Genomic DNA, 19069 nt, shown 5'->3' with positions numbered 1-19069 from the left:
AAGAAATAATGAAAGAAAGATTGAAAGAAATAATGAAAGTAAGAAAGATTGAAAAAAAGAATGAAAGAAAGATTGAAAGAAAGATTGAAAAAAAGAAAGATTTAAAGAAATATTGAAAGAAAAATTTAAACAAAGATTGAAAGACTGAAAGAAAGATTGAAAGAAAGAATGAAAGAATGAAAGACTGAAAGAAACATTGTAAGAAAGATTCAAAGAAAGAAAGATTGAAAGTCATATAAATTGAAAGAAAGAATGAAAGAAAGATTGAACGATTGAAAGAAAGATTGAAAGAAAGAAAGATTGAAAGAAAGAATGAAAGACAGATTGAAAGAAAGAATGAAAGAAAGATTGAAAGAAAGAATGAAAGAATGAAAAAAGATTTAAAGATTGAAAGAAATATTGAAAGAAAGAAAGATTGAAAGTAATAAAAATTTAAAGAAAGAATGAAAGAAAGATTGAAAGTAAGAAAGATTGAAAGAAAGATTGAAAGAAAGATTGATAGAAAGATTGAAAGATTGAAAGATTGAAAGAAAGATTAAAAAAAAGAATAAAAGAAAGATTGAAAGAATGAAAGAATGATTGAAATAAATAATGAAAGAAAGATTGAAAGAAGGAATGAAAGAATGAAAGAAGGATTGAAAGATTGAAAGAAATATTGAAAGAAAGAACGATTGAAAGATTGAAAGAAAGAATGAAAGATTGAAAGAAAGATTGAAAGATTGAAAGAAAGATTGAAAAAATGAAAGATTGAAAGAAAGAATAAAAGAAAGATTGAAAGAACGATTGAAAGATTGAAAGTAAGAATGAAAGATTGAAAGAAACATTGAAAGAAAGATTGAAAGATTGAAAGAAAGAATGAAAGAGCGATTGAAAGATTGAATGAAAGATTGAAAGATCGATTGAAAGATTGAAAGATTGAAAGAAAGATTGAAAGAAAGATTGAAAGTTTGAAAGAAAGATTTAAAGAAAGATTGAAATATTGAAAGAAATATTGAAAGAGAGAAAGATTAAAAGTAAGAAAGATTGAAAGAAAGAATGAAAGAAAGATTGAATGATCGAAAGATTGAAAGAAAGATTGAAAGAAAGAAAGATTGAAAGAAAGAATGAAAGAATGAAAGAAAGAATGAAAGAAAGATTGAAAGAAAGATTGAAAGAAATATTGAAAGAAAGAAAGATTGAAAGTAAGAAAGATTGAAAGAAAGAATGAAAGAAAGATTGAAATATTGAAAGAAAGATTGAAAAAAGAAAGATTGAACGACTGAAAGAAAGAATGAAAGAAAGATTGAAAGATAGATTGAAAGAGAGATTGAACGAAATATTGAAAGACTGAAAGAAAGAATGAAAGAAATATTGAAAGAAAGAAAGATTGAAAGTAATAAAAATTGAAAGAAAGACTGAAAGAAAGATTGAAAGTAAGAAAGATTGAAAGAAAGATTGAAAGAAAGATTGATAGAAAGATTGAAAGATTGAAAGATTGAAAGAAAGATTGAAAAAAAGAATAAAAGAAAGATTGAAAGATTGAAAGAAAGATTGAAATAAATAATGAAAGAAAGATTAAAGGAAGGAATGAAAGAATGAAAAGAAAGATTGAAAGATTGAAAGAAATATTGAAAGAAAGAAAGATTGAAAGTAAGAAAGATTGAAAGATTGAAAAAAAGAATAAAAGAAAGATTGAAAGATTGAAAAAAAGATTGAAAGAAATAATGAAAGAAAGATTGAAAGAAATAATGAAAGAAAGATTGAAAGAAATAATGAAAGAAGGAATGAAAGAATGAAAGAAAGATTGAAAGAAATATTGAAAGTAAGAAAGATTGAAAAAAAGAATGAAAGAAAGATTGAAAGAAAGATTGAAAAAAAGAAAGATTTAAAGAAATATTGAAAGAAAAATTTAAACAAAGATTGAAAGACTGAAAGAAAGATTGAAAGAAAGAATGAAAGAATGAAAGACTGAAAGAAAGATTGTAAGAAAGATTGAAAGAAAGAAAGATTGAAAGTCATATAAATTGAAAGAAAGAATGAAAGAAAGATTGAACGATTGAAAGAAAGATTGAAAGAAAGAAAGATTGAAAGAAAGAATGAAAGACAGATTGAAAGAAAGAATGAAAGAAAGATTGAAAGAAAGAATGAAAGAATGAAAAAAGATTTAAAGATTGAAAGAAATATTGAAAGAAAGAAAGATTGAAAGTAATAAAAATTTAAAGAAAGAATGAAAGAAAGATTGAAAGTAAGAAAGATTGAAAGAAAGATTGAAAGAAAGATTGATAGAAAGATTGAAAGATTGAAAGATTGAAAGAAAGATTGAAATAAATAATGAAAGAAAGATTAAAGGAAGGAATGAAAGAATGAAAGAAAGATTGAAAGATTGAAAGAAATATTAAAAGAAAGAAAGATTGAAAGTAAGAAAGATTGAAAGATTGAAAAAAAGAATAAAAGAAAGATTGAAAGATTGAAAAAAAGATTGAAAGAAATAATGAAAGAAAGATTGAAAGAAATAATGAAAGAAGGAATGAAAGAATGAAAGAAAGATTGAAAGAAATATTGAAAGTAAGAAAGATTGAAAAAAAGAATGAAAGAAAGATTGAAAGAAAGATTGAAACAAAGATTGAAAGACTGAAAGAAAGATTGAAAGAAAGAATGAAAGAATGAAAGAATGAAAGAAAGTTTGAAAGAAAGATTGAAAGAAAGAAAGATTGAAAGTCATATAAAGTGAAAGAAAGAATGAAAGAAAGATTGAACGATTGAAAGAAAGATTGAAAGAAAGAAAGATTGAAAGAAAGAATGAAAGACGGATTGAAAGAAAGAATGAAAGAAAGATTGAAAGAAAGAATGAAAGAATGAAAAAAAGATTTAAAGATTGAAAGAAATATTGAAAGAAAGAAAGATTGAAAGTAATAAAAATTTAAAGAAAGAATGAAAGAAAGATTGAAAGTAAGAAAGATTGAAAGAAAGATTGAAAGAAAGATTGATAGAAAGATTGAAAGATTGAAAGATTGAAAGAAAGATTGAAAAAAAGAATAAAAGAAAGATTGAAAGATTGAAAAAAAGATTGAAAGAAATAATGAAAGAAAGATTGAAAGAAATAATGAAAGAAGGAATGAAAGAATGAAAGAAAGATTGAAAGAAATATTGAAAGTAAGAAAGATTGAAAAAAAGAATGAAAGAAAGATTTAAACAAAGATTGAAAGACTGAAAGAAAGATTGAAAGAAAGAATGAAAGAATGAAAGAATGAAAGAAAGATTGAAAGAAAGATTGAAAGAAAGAAAGATTGAAAGTCATATAAATTGAAAGAAAGAATGAAAGAAAGATTGAACGATTGAAAGAAAGATTGAAAGAAAGAAAGATTGAAAGAAAGAATGAAAGACAGATTGAAAGAAAGAATGAAAGAAAGATTGAAAGAAAGAATGAAAGAATTAAAAAAAGATTTGAAGATTGAAAGAAATATTGAAAGAAAGAAAGATTGAAAGTAATAAAAATTTAAAGAAAGAATGAAAGAAAGATTGAAAGTAAGAAAGATTGAAAGAAAGATTGAAAGAAAGATTGATAGAAAGATTGAAAGATTGAAAGATTGAAAGAAGGATTGAAAAAAAGAATAAAAGAAAGATTGAAAGAATGAAAGAAAGATTGAAATAAATAATGAAAGAAAGATTGAAAGAAGGAATGAAAGAATGAAAGAAAGATTGAAAGATTGAAAGAAATATTGAAAGAAAGAACGATTGAAAGATTGAAAGAAAGAATGAAAGATTGAAAGAAAGATTGAAAGATTGAAAGAAATATTGAAAGAAAGAACGATTGAAAGATTGAAAGAAAGAATGAAAGATTGAAAGAAAGATTGAAAGATTGAAAGAAAGATTGAAAAAATGAAAGATTGAAAGAAAGAATAAAAGAAAGATTGAAAGAACGATTGAAAGATTGAAAGAAAGAATGAAAGAAAGATTAAAGGAAGGAATGAAAGAATGAAAGAAAGATTGAAAGATTGAAAGAAATATTGAAAGGAAGAAAGATTGAAAGTAAGAAAGATTGAAAGATTAAAAAAAAGAATAAAAGAAAGATTGAAAGATTGAAAAAAAGATTTAACGAAATAATGAAAGAAAGATTGAAAGAAATAATGAAAGAAGGAATGTAAGAATGAAAGAAAGATTGAAAGAAATATTGAAAGTAAGAAAGATTGAAAAAAAGAATGAATAAAAGATTGAAAGAAAGATTGAAAAAAAGAAAGATTTAAAGAAATATTGAAAGAAAAATTTAAACAAAGATTGAAAGACTGAAAGAAAGATTGAAAGAAAGAATGAAAGAATGAAAGAATGAAAGAATGAAAGAAAGATTGAAAGAAAGATTGAAAGAAAGAAAGATGGAAAGTCATATAAATTGAAAGAAAGAATGAAAGAAAGATTGAAAGATTAAATGATTGAAAGAAAGATTGAAAGAAATAATGAAAGAAAGATTGAAAGAAATAATGGAAGAAGGAATGAAAGAATGAAAGAAAGATTGAAAGAAATACTGAAAGTAAGAACTATTGAAAAAAAGAATGAAAGAAAGATTGAAAGAAAGATGGAAAAAAAGAAATATTGAAAGAAATATTGAAAGAAAAATTTAAAGAAAGATTGAAAGATTGAAAGATTGAAAGAAAGATTGAAATAAATAATGAAAGAAAGATTAAAGGAAGGAATGAAAGAATGAAAGAAAGATTGAAAGATTGAAAGAAATATTGAAAGAAAGAAAGATTGAAAGTAAGAAAGATTGAAAGATTGAAAAAAAGATTGAAAGAAATAATGAAAGAAAGATTGAAAGAAATAATGAAAGAAGGAATGAAAGAATGAAAGAAAGATTGAAAGAAATATTGAAAGTAAGAAAGATTGTAAAAAGAATGAAAGAAAGATTGAAAGAAAGATTGAAAGAAGGAATGAAAAAATGAAAGAAAGATTGAAAGATTGAAAGAAATATTGAAAGAAAGAACGATTGAAAGATTGAAAGAAAGAATGAAAGATTGAAAGAAAGATTGAAAGATTGAAAGAAAGATTGAAAAAATGAAAGATTGAAAGAAAGAATAAAAGAAAGATTGAAAGAACGATTGAAAGATTGAAAGAAAGAATGAAAGAAAGATTAAAGGAAGGAATGAAAGAATGAAAGAAAGATTGAAAGATTGAAAGAAATATTGAAAGGAAGAAAGATTGAAAGTAAGAAAGATTGAAAGATTAAAAAAAAGAATAAAAGAAAGATTGAAAGATTGAAAAAAAGAATAAAAGAAAGATTGAAAGATTGAAAAAAAGATTGAAAGAAGGAATGAAAGAATGAAAGAAAGATTGAAAGAAATATTGAAAGTAAGAAAGATTGAAAAAAAGAATGAATAAAAGATTGAAAGAAAGATTGAAAAAAAGAAAGATTTAAAGAAATATTGAAAGAAAAATTTAAACAAAGATTGAAAGACTGAACGAAAGATTGAAAGAAAGAATGAAAGAATGAAAGAATGAAAGAATGAAAGAAAGATTGAAAGAAAGATTGAAAGAAAGAAAGATTGAAAGTCATATAAATTGAAAGAAAGAATGAAAGAAAGATTGAAAGATTAAATGATTGAAAGAAAGATTGAAAGAAATAATGAAAGAAAGATTGAAAGAAATAATGGAAGAAGGAATGAAAAAATGAAAGAAAGATTGAAAGAAATACTGAAAGTAAGAAAGATTGAAAAAAAGAATGAAAGAAAGATTGAAAGAAAGAAGGAAAAAAAGAAAGATTGAAAGAAATATTGAAAGAAAAATTTAAAGAAAGATTGAAAGATTGAAAGATTGAAAGAAAGATTGAAAAAAAGAATAAAAGAAAGATTGAAAGATTTAAAGAAAGATTGAAATAAATAATGAAAGAAAGATTAAAGGAAGGAATGAAAGAATGAAAGAAAGATTGAAAGATTGAAAGAAATATTGAAAGAAAGAAAGATTGAAAGTAAGAAAGATTGAAAGATTGAAAAAACGATTGAAAGAAATAATGAAAGAAAGATTGAAAGAAATAATGAAAGAAGGAATGAAAGAATGAAAGAAAGATTGAAAGAAATATTGAAAGTAAGAAAGATTGAAAAAAAGAATGAAAGAAAGATTGAAAGAAAGATTGAAAAAAAGAAAGATTTGAAGAAATATTGAAAGAAAAATTTAAACAAAGATTGAAAGACTGAAAGAAAGATTGAAAGAAAGAATGAAAGAATGAAAGAATGAAAGAAAGATTGAAAGAAAGATTGAAAGAAAGAAAGATTGAAAGTCATATAAATTGAAAGATAGAATGAAAGAAAGATTGAAAGAAAGAATGAAAGAAAGATTGAAAAAAAGAATGAAAGAATGAAAAAAAGATTTAAAGATTGAAAGAAATATTGAAAGAAAGAAAGATTGAAAGTAATAAAAATTGAAAGAAAGACTGAAAGAAAGATTGAAAGTTAGAAAGATTGAAAGAAAGATTGAAAGAAAGATTGATAGAAAGATTGAAAGATTGAAAGATTGAAAGAAAGATTGAAAAAAAGAATAAAAGAAAGATTGAAAGATTGAAAGAAAGATTGAAATAAATAATGAAAGAAAGATTAAAGGAAGGAATGAAAGAATGAAAAGAAAGATTGAAAGATTGAAAGAAATATTGAAAGAAAGAAAGATTGAAAGTAAGAAAGATTGAAAGATTGAAAAAAAGAATAAAAGAAAGATTGAAAGATTGAAAAAAAGATTGAAAGAAATAATGAAAGAAAGATTGAAAGAAATAATGAAAGAAAGATTGAAAGAAATAATGAAAGAAGGAATGAAAGAATGAAAGAAAGATTGAAAGAAATATTGAAAGTAAGAAAGATTGAAAAAAAGAATGAAAGAAAGATTGAAAGAAAGATTGAAAAAAAGAAAGATTTAAAGAAATATTGAAAGAAAAATTTAAACAAAGATTGAAAGACTGAAAGAAAGATTGAAAGAAAGAATGAAAGAATGAAAGACTGAAAGAAAGATTGTAAGAAAGATTGAAAGAAAGAAAGATTGAAAGTCATATAAATTGAAAGAAAGAATGAAAGAAAGATTGAACGATTGAAAGAAAGATTGAAAGAAAGAAAGATTGAAAGTCATATAAATTGAAAGAAAGAATGAAAGAAAGATTGAAAGATTAAATGATTGAAAGAAAGATTGAAAGAAATAATGAAAGAAAGATTGAAAGAAATAATGGAAGAAGGAATGAAAAAATGAAAGAAAGATTGAAAGAAATACTGAAAGTAAGAAAGATTGAAAAAAAGAATGAAAGAAAGATTGAAAGAAAGATGGAAAAAAAGAAAGATTGAAAGAAATATTGAAAGAAAAATTTAAAGAAAGATTGAAAGATTGAAAGATTGAAAGAAAGATTGAAAAAAAGAATAAAAGAAAGATTGAAAGATTCAAAGAAAGATTGAAATAAATAATGAAAGAAAGATTAAAGGAAGGAATGAAAGAATGAAAGAAAGATTGAAAGATTGAAAGAAATATTGAAAGTAAGAAAGATTGAAAAAAAGAATGAAAGAAAGATTGAAAGAAAGATTGAAAAAAAGAAAGATTTGAAGAAATATTGAAAGAAAAATTTAAACAAAGATTGAAAGACTGAAAGAAAGATTGAAAGAAAGAATGAAAGAATGAAAGAATGAAAGAAAGATTGAAAGAAAGATTGAAAGAAAGAAAGATTGAAAGTCATATAAATTGAAAGAAAGAATGAAAGAAAGATTGAAAGAAAGAATGAAAGAAAGATTGAAAGAAAGAATGAAAGAATGAAAAAAAGATTTAAAGATTGAAAGAAATATTGAAAGAAAGAAAGATTGAAAGTAATAAAAATTGAAAGAAAGACTGAAAGAAAGATTGAAAGTAAGAAAGATTGAAAGAAAGATTGAAAGAAAGATTGATAGAAAGATTGAAAGATTGAAAGATTGAAAGAAAGATTGAAAAAAAGAATAAAAGAAAGATTGAAAGATTGAAAGAAAGATTGAAATAAATAATGAAAGAAAGATTAAAGGAAGGAATGAAAGAATGAAAAGAAAGATTGAAAGATTGAAAGAAATATTGAAAGAAAGAAAGATTGAAAGTAAGAAAGATTGAAAGATTGAAAAAAAGAATAAAAGAAAGATTGAAAGATTGAAAAAAAGATTGAAAGAAATAATGAAAGAAAGATTGAAAGAAATAATGAAAGAAAGATTGAAAGAAATAATGAAAGTAAGAAAGATTGAAAAAAAGAATGAAAGAAAGATTGAAAGAAAGATTGAAAAAAAGAAAGATTTAAAGAAATATTGAAAGAAAAATTTAAACAAAGATTGAAAGACTGAAAGAAAGATTGAAAGAAAGAATGAAAGAATGAAAGACTGAAAGAAAGATTGTAAGAAAGATTCAAAGAAAGAAAGATTGAAAGTCATATAAATTGAAAGAAAGAATGAAAGAAAGATTGAACGATTGAAAGAAAGATTGAAAGAAAGAAAGATTGAAAGAAAGAATGAAAGACAGATTGAAAGAAAGAATGAAAGAAAGATTGAAAGAAAGAATGAAAGAATGAAAAAAGATTTAAAGATTGAAAGAAATATTGAAAGAAAGAAAGATTGAAAGTAATAAAAATTTAAAGAAAGAATGAAAGAAAGATTGAAAGTAAGAAAGATTGAAAGAAAGATTGAAAGAAAGATTGATAGAAAGATTGAAAGATTGAAAGATTGAAAGAAAGATTAAAAAAAAGAATAAAAGAAAGATTGAAAGAATGAAAGAATGATTGAAATAAATAATGAAAGAAAGATTGAAAGAAGGAATGAAAGAATGAAAGAAGGATTGAAAGATTGAAAGAAATATTGAAAGAAAGAACGATTGAAAGATTGAAAGAAAGAATGAAAGATTGAAAGAAAGATTGAAAGATTGAAAGAAAGATTGAAAAAATGAAAGATTGAAAGAAAGAATAAAAGAAAGATTGAAAGAACGATTGAAAGATTGAAAGTAAGAATGAAAGATTGAAAGAAACATTGAAAGAAAGATTGAAAGATTGAAAGAAAGAATGAAAGAGCGATTGAAAGATTGAATGAAAGATTGAAAGATCGATTGAAAGATTGAAAGATTGAAAGAAAGATTGAAAGAAAGATTGAAAGTTTGAAAGAAAGATTTAAAGAAAGATTGAAATATTGAAAGAAATATTGAAAGAGAGAAAGATTAAAAGTAAGAAAGATTGAAAGAAAGAATGAAAGAAAGATTGAATGATCGAAAGATTGAAAGAAAGATTGAAAGAAAGAAAGATTGAAAGAAAGAATGAAAGAATGAAAGAAAGAATGAAAGAAAGATTGAAAGAAAGATTGAAAGAAATATTGAAAGAAAGAAAGATTGAAAGTAAGAAAGATTGAAAGAAAGAATGAAAGAAAGATTGAAATATTGAAAGAAAGATTGAAAAAAGAAAGATTGAACGACTGAAAGAAAGAATGAAAGAAAGATTGAAAGATAGATTGAAAGAGAGATTGAACGAAATATTGAAAGACTGAAAGAAAGAATGAAAGAAATATTGAAAGAAAGAAAGATTGAAAGTAATAAAAATTGAAAGAAAGACTGAAAGAAAGATTGAAAGTAAGAAAGATTGAAAGAAAGATTGAAAGAAAGATTGATAGAAAGATTGAAAGATTGAAAGATTGAAAGAAAGATTGAAAAAAAGAATAAAAGAAAGATTGAAAGATTGAAAGAAAGATTGAAATAAATAATGAAAGAAAGATTAAAGGAAGGAATGAAAGAATGAAAAGAAAGATTGAAAGATTGAAAGAAATATTGAAAGAAAGAAAGATTGAAAGTAAGAAAGATTGAAAGATTGAAAAAAAGAATAAAAGAAAGATTGAAAGATTGAAAAAAAGATTGAAAGAAATAATGAAAGAAAGATTGAAAGAAATAATGAAAGAAAGATTGAAAGAAATAATGAAAGAAGGAATGAAAGAATGAAAGAAAGATTGAAAGAAATATTGAAAGTAAGAAAGATTGAAAAAAAGAATGAAAGAAAGATTGAAAGAAAGATTGAAAAAAAGAAAGATTTAAAGAAATATTGAAAGAAAAATTTAAACAAAGATTGAAAGACTGAAAGAAAGATTGAAAGAAAGAATGAAAGAATGAAAGACTGAAAGAAAGATTGTAAGAAAGATTGAAAGAAAGAAAGATTGAAAGTCATATAAATTGAAAGAAAGAATGAAAGAAAGATTGAACGATTGAAAGAAAGATTGAAAGAAAGAAAGATTGAAAGAAAGAATGAAAGACAGATTGAAAGAAAGAATGAAAGAAAGATTGAAAGAAAGAATGAAAGAATGAAAAAAGATTTAAAGATTGAAAGAAATATTGAAAGAAAGAAAGATTGAAAGTAATAAAAATTTAAAGAAAGAATGAAAGAAAGATTGAAAGTAAGAAAGATTGAAAGAAAGATTGAAAGAAAGATTGATAGAAAGATTGAAAGATTGAAAGATTGAAAGAAAGATTAAAAAAAAGAATAAAAGAAAGATTGAAAGAATGAAAGAATGATTGAAATAAATAATGAAAGAAAGATTGAAAGAAGGAATGAAAGAATGAAAGAAAGATTGAAAGATTGAAAGAAATATTGAAAGAAAGAACGATTGAAAGATTGAGAGAAAGAATGAAAGATTGAAAGAAAGATTGAAAGATTGAAAGAAAGATTGAAAAAATGAAAGATTGAAAGAAAGAATAAAAGAAAGATTGAAAGAACGATTGAAAGATTGAAAGTAAGAATGAAAGATTGAAAGAAACATTGAAAGAAAGATTGAAAGATTGAAAGAAAGAATGAAAGAGAGATTGAAAGATTGAATGAAAGATTGAAAGATCGATTGAAAGATTGAAAGATTGAAAGAAAGATTGAAAGAAAGATTGAAAGTTTGAAAGAAAGATTTAAAGAAAGATTGAAATATTGAAAGAAATATTGAAAGAGAGAAAGATTAAAAGTAAGAAAGATTGAAAGAAAGAATGAAAGAAAGATTGAATGATCGAAAGATTGAAAGAAAGATTGAAAGAAAGAAAGATTGAAAGAAAGAATGAAAGAATGAAAGAAAGAATGAAAGAAAGATTGAAAGAAAGATTGAAAGAAATATTGAAAGAAAGAAAGATTGAAAGTAAGAAAGATTGAAAGAAAGAATGAAAGAAAGATTGAAATATTGAAAGAAAGATTGAAAAAAGAAAGATTGAACGACTGAAAGAAAGAATGAAAGAAAGATTGAAAGATAGATTGAAAGAGAGATTGAAAGAAATATTGAAAGACTGAAAGAAAGAATGAAAGAAAGATTGAAAGAAAGATTGAAAGAAAGAAAGAAAAATTGAAAGAAAGATTGAAAGATTGAAAGAAAGATTGAAAGAACGATTGAAATAAAGGAGAACGAAAGAAAGGTTGATCCATTAACATCAGCACAACCCCATTGTGTTTATTGTTCTATGATAAGATTGAAAGAAAGATTGAAAATAAGATTGAAAGAAACAAAGATTGAAAGAAAGATTTAAAAAAAATGAGTACTAGTCACTTTTAAAAAATCATTTGTCCTATGGATTAAATGCCATACACACTTGCATCTCTCCCCTCCCACCCCACACACATTCACATGACCAATCCTCCCAACACCCACACACACATGCGTACATGCACACACACACACACACACACACACACACACACACACTAGCACAGGAATAAATGTACCCGTACATGTTAGGCCCACGGCCTCCCAGCGCCACTAGAGGCCGCCCTTGCCCCATCTGCAGCTCCCTACTCAGACCCAATTGCACACACCTGGGATCAATCACCCGCACTGTATTTAGCCCCAGCTTCCTAGCCATTCCTTGCCAGACCGTCAACTAGCTTTCCCCGAGTTGCATCGCGATTGGCTCCCTTCCTAGTTCCTAGTTCCTAGTTCCTAGTTCCTAGTTCCCAGTTCCCAGTTCCAAGTTCCTAGTTTATGTCTTGTTGTCTCGCCTTCCCTTCACCTGTCTGTCTCCGCTTGTCGACCAGGACTCTCCACCCAGCCTGGTTCCCCGTCTCTCCACCCGGATCCTGGACCCCATCTCCTGGTCATCATCGTCCCTGCCCTGCCCTGCTCCATCCCCTCCCGACCAGGTCCCCCCGGCCAGCTCCACCGTCCCGGTTAATAAACATCCCTTGCCTGCCTCCCGTGTCCCTGTGTCGTGTGTTTGGGTTCCTCCCTGTTCGGGTCGTGACAGTACGGTCTGGCCAGGAAAACATGGACCCAGCCGACACAGAAGGGCTCCGCCGCGCACTCCGGGACAGAGGAGTGTTGCTTGGGCAACATAACCGGGTCCTCCGGGACATCGCGGAACACCTCCGGACCATCTCTGCGGCCGTCAGCAGCCTGCAGGGCCCTCCGGCCCCCGTGGCCTCCCCTGCTCCTCCGACCTGCCCTCCTTCCCCCACCAGGGCTCCCAGCGCCTCTCTCGTTCCCCCTGAGCCCCACGTTCCGGCTCCAGCGCCTTACGACGGCGATTTCGGCACCTGCCGTTCCTTCCTTGTGCAGTGCGCGGTGGTTTTCCAACAGCGGCTGTCGTCGTACGCCTCTGATAGTGCCCACATCGCGTTCCTCATCTCCTGCCTGAGAGGGGCGGCTCTCGGCTGGGGTTCCGCGGTTTGGAGTCAGGGGGGTCCCGTGAGTCTCTCCTACGATCTGTTTACCCGCGAAATGAGGAGAGTCTTCGACCACCCAGTTTGCGGCAAGGAGGCCGCCAGAAGACTCCTCTCCCTCCGCCAGGGTTCCCATAGCGTCGCCTCCCTCGTCGTCGAGTTCCGGACTCTAGCCGCGGAAAGCGGCTGGAATGACGGAGCCCTGCAGGACGTGTTCCAGCGTGCCCTGAACGACGAGTTGCGGGACGAGCTGGCATGGCGGGACGAGCCCACGGACCTGGACCAACTAGTGGAGACCTCAATCCGCCTGGACAACCGGCTACGGGAGCGCCAGCGCGAGAGGGAGGGGGCGAGCCTCCAGTCCGTGCCTCCCGCCTGGGCGGCCACGCCCCAGTCTCCAGCGCCCGCTACTCTTGGGCGCCGCACAAGTCCCCCGACTCTCTCCGATGCCGAGCCAATGCAGCTTGGTCGCTCCCGGATCTACCCAGAGGAGCGAGCACGCCGCCTACAGACCGGTGCCTCTCTGTATTGCGGTCGGCTGGGACACCTCTGAGCCACCTGCCCGGTCCGGCCACGAGAGGGCGACTCCTCGGTAGGGCTACGCTCCGGCCGCTCCAGCACCGACCCTCTCTCCCGTCCGCTGCTCCCAGCTACCCTCTCTTGGGGAAATATAACACTCTCTTCCTCTGCTCTCATAGATTCCGGGGCAGATTCGAGTTTCCTCGACTAGGGACTAGCACGCCAGCTAGGGCTGACACCCGTTCCTCTCCCCGCACCGCTCGAGGTCAAGGAGCTGAATGGGTCGCATCTGACCCGGATTACCCACCAGACAGCTCCCCTCAAGCTGCTACTCTCCGGCAACCACCATGAGTCTTTAAGGTTCTTCCTTATTGATTCCCCACTGAATCCCGTGGTGCTGGGGTACCCCTGGCTCCAGACCGATAACCCTCAGATGGACTGGCGCTCGGGCAGCGTGAGCTCCTGGAGCACACACTGTCATGCCCACTGCCTCGGCTCGGCCCCAACCCCGCTGCGGGGTGCGCCGCTGGGCGCGCCGCCGGGGGTCCCCAGGAGCCCTGACCTGCCCTCGGTCCCATCGCAATATCTGGACCTAGCCCCGGTCTTCAGCAAGCAGGAGGCGCTATCCTTACCACCTCATCGCCCCTATGACTGCGCAATCAACCTCCTGCCAGGCGCCCCCCTCCCCTGCAGTCGCCTGTATAACGTCTCCCGGCCTGAACAGGAGGCCATGGAGACTCACATCCGCGACTCTCTCGCTGCCAGGATTACTCGTCCCTCGTTTTCTCCGCTAGGCGCAGGGTTCTTCTTTGTTGCGGAGAAGGACAAGACCCTCCGTCCTTGCGTCGATTTCAGGGGACTGAACGATATCACGATCAAAGACAAGTACCCCTTGCCCCTGATGGATTCAGTCTTCGTCCCCATCCAGGGGGCCACCCACTTTTCCAAGCTGGACCTCCGCAACGCTTACCACCTGGTCCGCATCCGCAAAGGGGACGAGTGGAAGACTGCCTTTAACACCCTGCTCGGACACTTTGAGTACCTTGTTATGCCCTTTGGGCTGTCAAATGCCCCAGCTGTCTTCCAGGCCCTAATTAACGGGAGGTTAGCAACTAGTTGCATCGCCGCGTCAGCCGCGTCAGCCGCGTCAGCGATTGGCTCCCTTCCTAGTTCCTAGTTCCCAGTTCCAAGTTCCAAGTTCCTAGTTTATGTCTTGTTGTCTCGCCTTCCCTTCACCTGTCTGTCTCCGCTGGTCGACCAGGACTCTCCACCCAGCCTGGTTCCCCGTCTCTCCACCCGGATCCTGGACCCCATCTCCTGGTCATCATCGTCCCTGTCCTGCCCTGCTCCATCCCCCCCCGACCAGGTCCCCCCGGCCAGCTCCACCGTCCCGGTTAATAAACATCAGTTTATTATTTGCCTGCCTCCCGTGTCCCTGTGTCGTGCGTTTGGGTTGCTCCCTGTTCTGGTCGTGACAGTACATCCAGTATGTATACACACACAGTCATGTTAACCTATACACTGTGGTTTAAGCAGGACTACGTACTACCCATATGCACTCACAGCACTGTGTATATCCTCTCCCACCACACACATTCACATAACAAACCGTCCCGGCACACACACACACACACACACACACACACACACAATGATGCAAGTCATATCAACACAGCTGAAGCCGCCTTGTGTTAAGAATTCCTCTCATGCCGCAGCCTTCAGCTCTCCAGTAGCTCTCCAGCAGCTCCTCGTGTCCCAGCAGAGCTGCCGTGCAGTTGTTCTGCTGCTAAAGGCTTTCAACGTTCAGCGGGCGGACGCTCGTTTGCCCCCACCCTCCGAGCTCCCCTGCCATCCAGGGTCCTTCTGACCCCCCCCTCCCCCTTTAGCAGGGAGCTTGCCATCCTGCTTCTGTGTGTGGCCAGAGTCCACCGCTGCACACATCCCCTGGCCGACACGGCCCGTTGTGTTGTTGTTTTTTATAATAGGGGGGATAAACAAAGTGTGTGTGTGGCGGAACAATCTCACGGGTTACAGGGGCCAAGTTGGGTTCACCTGTCGACGATGACGAAGCCCGGCATTGACGTGCAAGCTTGGCGGCGGTAGTGGAGTCGGGTGGTGGGGGTAGGCAGACTCAGAGCTTTACAAGGAGCGGGGCCGGGAAATGTGGCGCACGGCTGAAGGCGACGTAGCTAAATCACCTCCACGGGGTGTTTACGGGGAAGGATCATTAGCGAGCTCGGCTACCTGCGTTACCCCTCGCTCTCCCTCCGTCAGCGTTTCGGCAGGAGTCCAGGGAGTCTGATGCCCTCATTAATAAAGATTACTATCTTATCCTACAATGAATAGTAGTAATTTTAATAATTATGCCGAACAGCGATAAACTTAATCTCATTAAATTAATGCCCAATCGTTCTTCTTTACAAAGAATAATCCACGTATTCATAATAATAAATAATAATTTGGTTATCAAAATGCGTCATTATAGACGTTTTTTTTAATATCTTAATGGTATATTTTGTACGATCACATTAGCATGATGTAATAATAATTTTGGGAATGCATTATTAAAATATATTAAAATAATTTATTTGGATGGAGTAATTTTTTGGAGAAGCTTCCGCATTGCGGGAGGAGAACGTCTGAGAGAAGCACACTATATTTACCCTATCTCCTCATGCCGTGACTGTGCCCAATATTGAAACAGCAGAAGAAGAACGGGGGCAATAAAATGGATATAGAGTAAGTGCACGAAAAAAAAATGTTTTAGAAAGTTAACTTTTCAATTGTTACACGTTTTTGCTGTTAAATGCTAGCAGGTTTTGTGTTATAACACGATATAACACGGAGAGATTATGCATGCAAAAGTTAATGACTTTGTTTTATTTTATAAAGCCGTTTTTAACATGCACAGTATCTAGCTTTAGTTAAATGTGTGTTGGAGTGGAGTGTTAACTAGCATTTAGATTTAGTTTACTGTGTGTTGGGGCAGGGAGACGGTACTGTGAGAGAGAGACGGTTTTCAAACAGACGGACCCGCTAGCTAAGTTTCACTTGATCGGTTCTCCACCAAAGCGTGCTGAGAGAGTCCGGACTGTTTTTTGCCAGTTTAGACTTTATTTGAAGGTACAATGGTACCTCGACTTATGACTGCATCTACTTACTAATCCAAGATACGATAGTCGCGAAAATTAGCATCGTCTTACGACTGACTGCTCCAGATACGACCGTGGAAATTTGTAGTTGGCGCGTCGGCGTCAGTCAGCGGGCGACCTACATCGTGTGTGCACGTTGTTCGTGGCTTATCGATTTTTTTTTTTCATATTTACTGTGTTTGTGCTGTGCATTTTGTTTTTTTGTTTTTTAACTTATGAAAGCAATATGTGCTCTCTGTCATTTGGGTGGGCCGGCTGTACAAGTGGTTGCCTGCTGAAATAGAATATTTTCTGCAATGATATCTGTTATCCTCGGGCAGTGCCTGACTTTAAGGATAAACAGTAAAAGATAACATTTATAAAGTCGCGATCATGTGGGACATCTGGAACAATCACAGCATCCCATTTTGCTGGTTGATACACATTGCTGTATGGAGGTGATTTAGCAGCATGAGAAATGTACCACTGAATTTTGGAGTCCTAAATAGTTGTAACTGGTTCTAATGTTGTGGCTGATCGGTGTGTATGTTGTTGTATGATGTTGTTGTGATTTTATTTTTTCCTATTGAAATAAAAAAAAATGAAAGTCAAACCTGATTTTAAATTTCACTCATCCTTTGGTCATGAAATGGAAAAATAATTTTTCAATTTTGATTTTTGTATCTCCAAAAAAGCAAAATTTGAAAACCACTCATACCCCATTTTTTCCATTTCTGATTCTGAATTGAGAATAGAGTAACCAAAAGATACAGCGATTGAAAGACCTGTTCTACACTACTAATTGTATTTGTCCTTTTACATTTCTATTTCTATCTTAGAAATCTCTGAGAGAATGAGGTGGTTACCTGAGGAGGTCCATGCGGTGGAAAAGAACCTGAAGGCTTTCATTGAAAGTGGTAAAGTGCCGGGAAGGACTGAGTGTGATGCATGTATTAGAGCTTCACCTGAAGCTCTAAACCAGCGAAGCTGGACTGCATTGAAGTAGTATGTAAAAAATCGTATCACTGCCATCCAATGCGAAAGTGCGAGAAGAATTTATTAATAGAGTTGTTAAAGCATTTGCTCAAACATGTTGGTTCACGTTGCTCAAAAATGTTGGTTCATTTGATGCAACTTCATTTTTGATGATGTTTGTGTTGTTCGTTGGCATCCTGAGTACCCAGGTATACACTGGAGTTCAACTAGTTATTGATTTTATCAGGCGAAAACATTGATAATTAGTAGTTAGGTGCAGTCAAAGGCCGCAAGTCAATTCATCTGCTGATAACAACTGACTCTACGGTGGCCAACGGGAAAACTCTGCAACTAAAGAAAATACATGTAAATAGACAAAACGCAAGCAAATTTAGAAAATGTCATCATCAATTTGACAACACAGGCAACAACACAATGGAAAAGTTCACGAAGGAACAAACTTAAAATAAAAACATCAAGAAATGTTTGTGTATCATATCTGATATATTCCCCAAATGAAGTGTCCGTGGTGAATTGCTTTTAAGTTTGTTTCTGTGCAAATGTTTCCATTGTTTTGCATCTCTTGCCTGTGTTGTCAAATTGATGATGATGTTTTCTGAATTTGCTTGTGTTTTGTCTATTTGCAGTGAGTTTTCCTGCCGACCACCGTAGGGTAGGTTTTTATCAGCAGATTAATTGAAAATGGATAGTTAGGTGCAGGCAAAGGCCAAAGGTCAGGGTTTACCACCATACTACTCTTCCCCCGCGTGAATACATTGCACTTTTTCTTTGTTACAAAGCATATCAGGAGACTTACTGAGCCCTGTGTGAGCCCTTGTTTGTTTTCTTGTGCCATCTGCTCCTTTTTATTTTATAATAAATAATTGTAATTTCTTATCTACCTTTTGTACAGTGGGTGTAGGTTTATTGCCCGTTCGATTACGTTTGGAAGAAAATATTATACTGTCAAAACCATCAAATTCAATAACAATTGATTCTGTGCTCTCTTTTAAAGTATATGTGGTATTTGTCATACTTATCTGGAAATCAATTGATGAACCGGTATTTAAGTCGAAAATGATCTGCATAATATGCTCAAATTTACTACATTTACTTACAGCGTGCTTAGGTAGAAAAATAATCTTTACTTTCCAATTTTTGATATGTTTAAGTGGTGTTGGCCTGAGGCCTGATTTCTTAAATTGGTTGTATATCCTTTCAAATTAATAATTATACTTTTGGAAGGTTTATATTTTTCAATCAGAATCTGACCTATTGATTAAAAAAAGTGTTCAGTGTCAAAGTTTGCATGTCAATAGACCATAACATGGTGGGTCCCCTGTGTAATCAAAAGGTCAGGTGGGGTTCCCATGAGGCTCAAAAATTCAGGTCTAAAATCTTTTTGAGGGTTATCATTTTTTAAAGTAGTTTTTGTATCATCAAAAAATGATCCGTGATTTATGTACTCAACACTAAACATTTTACGAGACACAAGGACGCGTTAGCATGGGGTATGCCACGTGAAAACCCCAGCATGCAATGAGGGGCGTACCTTCGTATTCCTGTCTATTATTTGTCCGCATTTTGTTAATTGTTTATATTCTTGTTATTTACATTTACATTTACATTTAGTCATTTAGCAGATGCTTTTATCCAAAGCGACTTACAAGGGAGAATAACATTCAAGCTACAGCTATTTCTCTACATTCTGCTGGTACTTGTAGAGTTAATTGACTAACCGATATGATGGTCTATAGACCAATCAATAGAAAAAATAGTTTCACCTTTACAGCCAGCAGTAAGGTTTTTGGATGCTTTAAATTGCAGTACACTTGTTCTAGAAAAT

This window comes from Zeus faber, assembly GCF_960531495.2.
Source record: "Zeus faber genome assembly, chromosome: 10".
In the NCBI taxonomy this organism is placed as follows: Eukaryota; Metazoa; Chordata; class Actinopteri; order Zeiformes; family Zeidae; genus Zeus; species Zeus faber.
Note: the sequence above shows the minus strand (reverse complement) of the source record.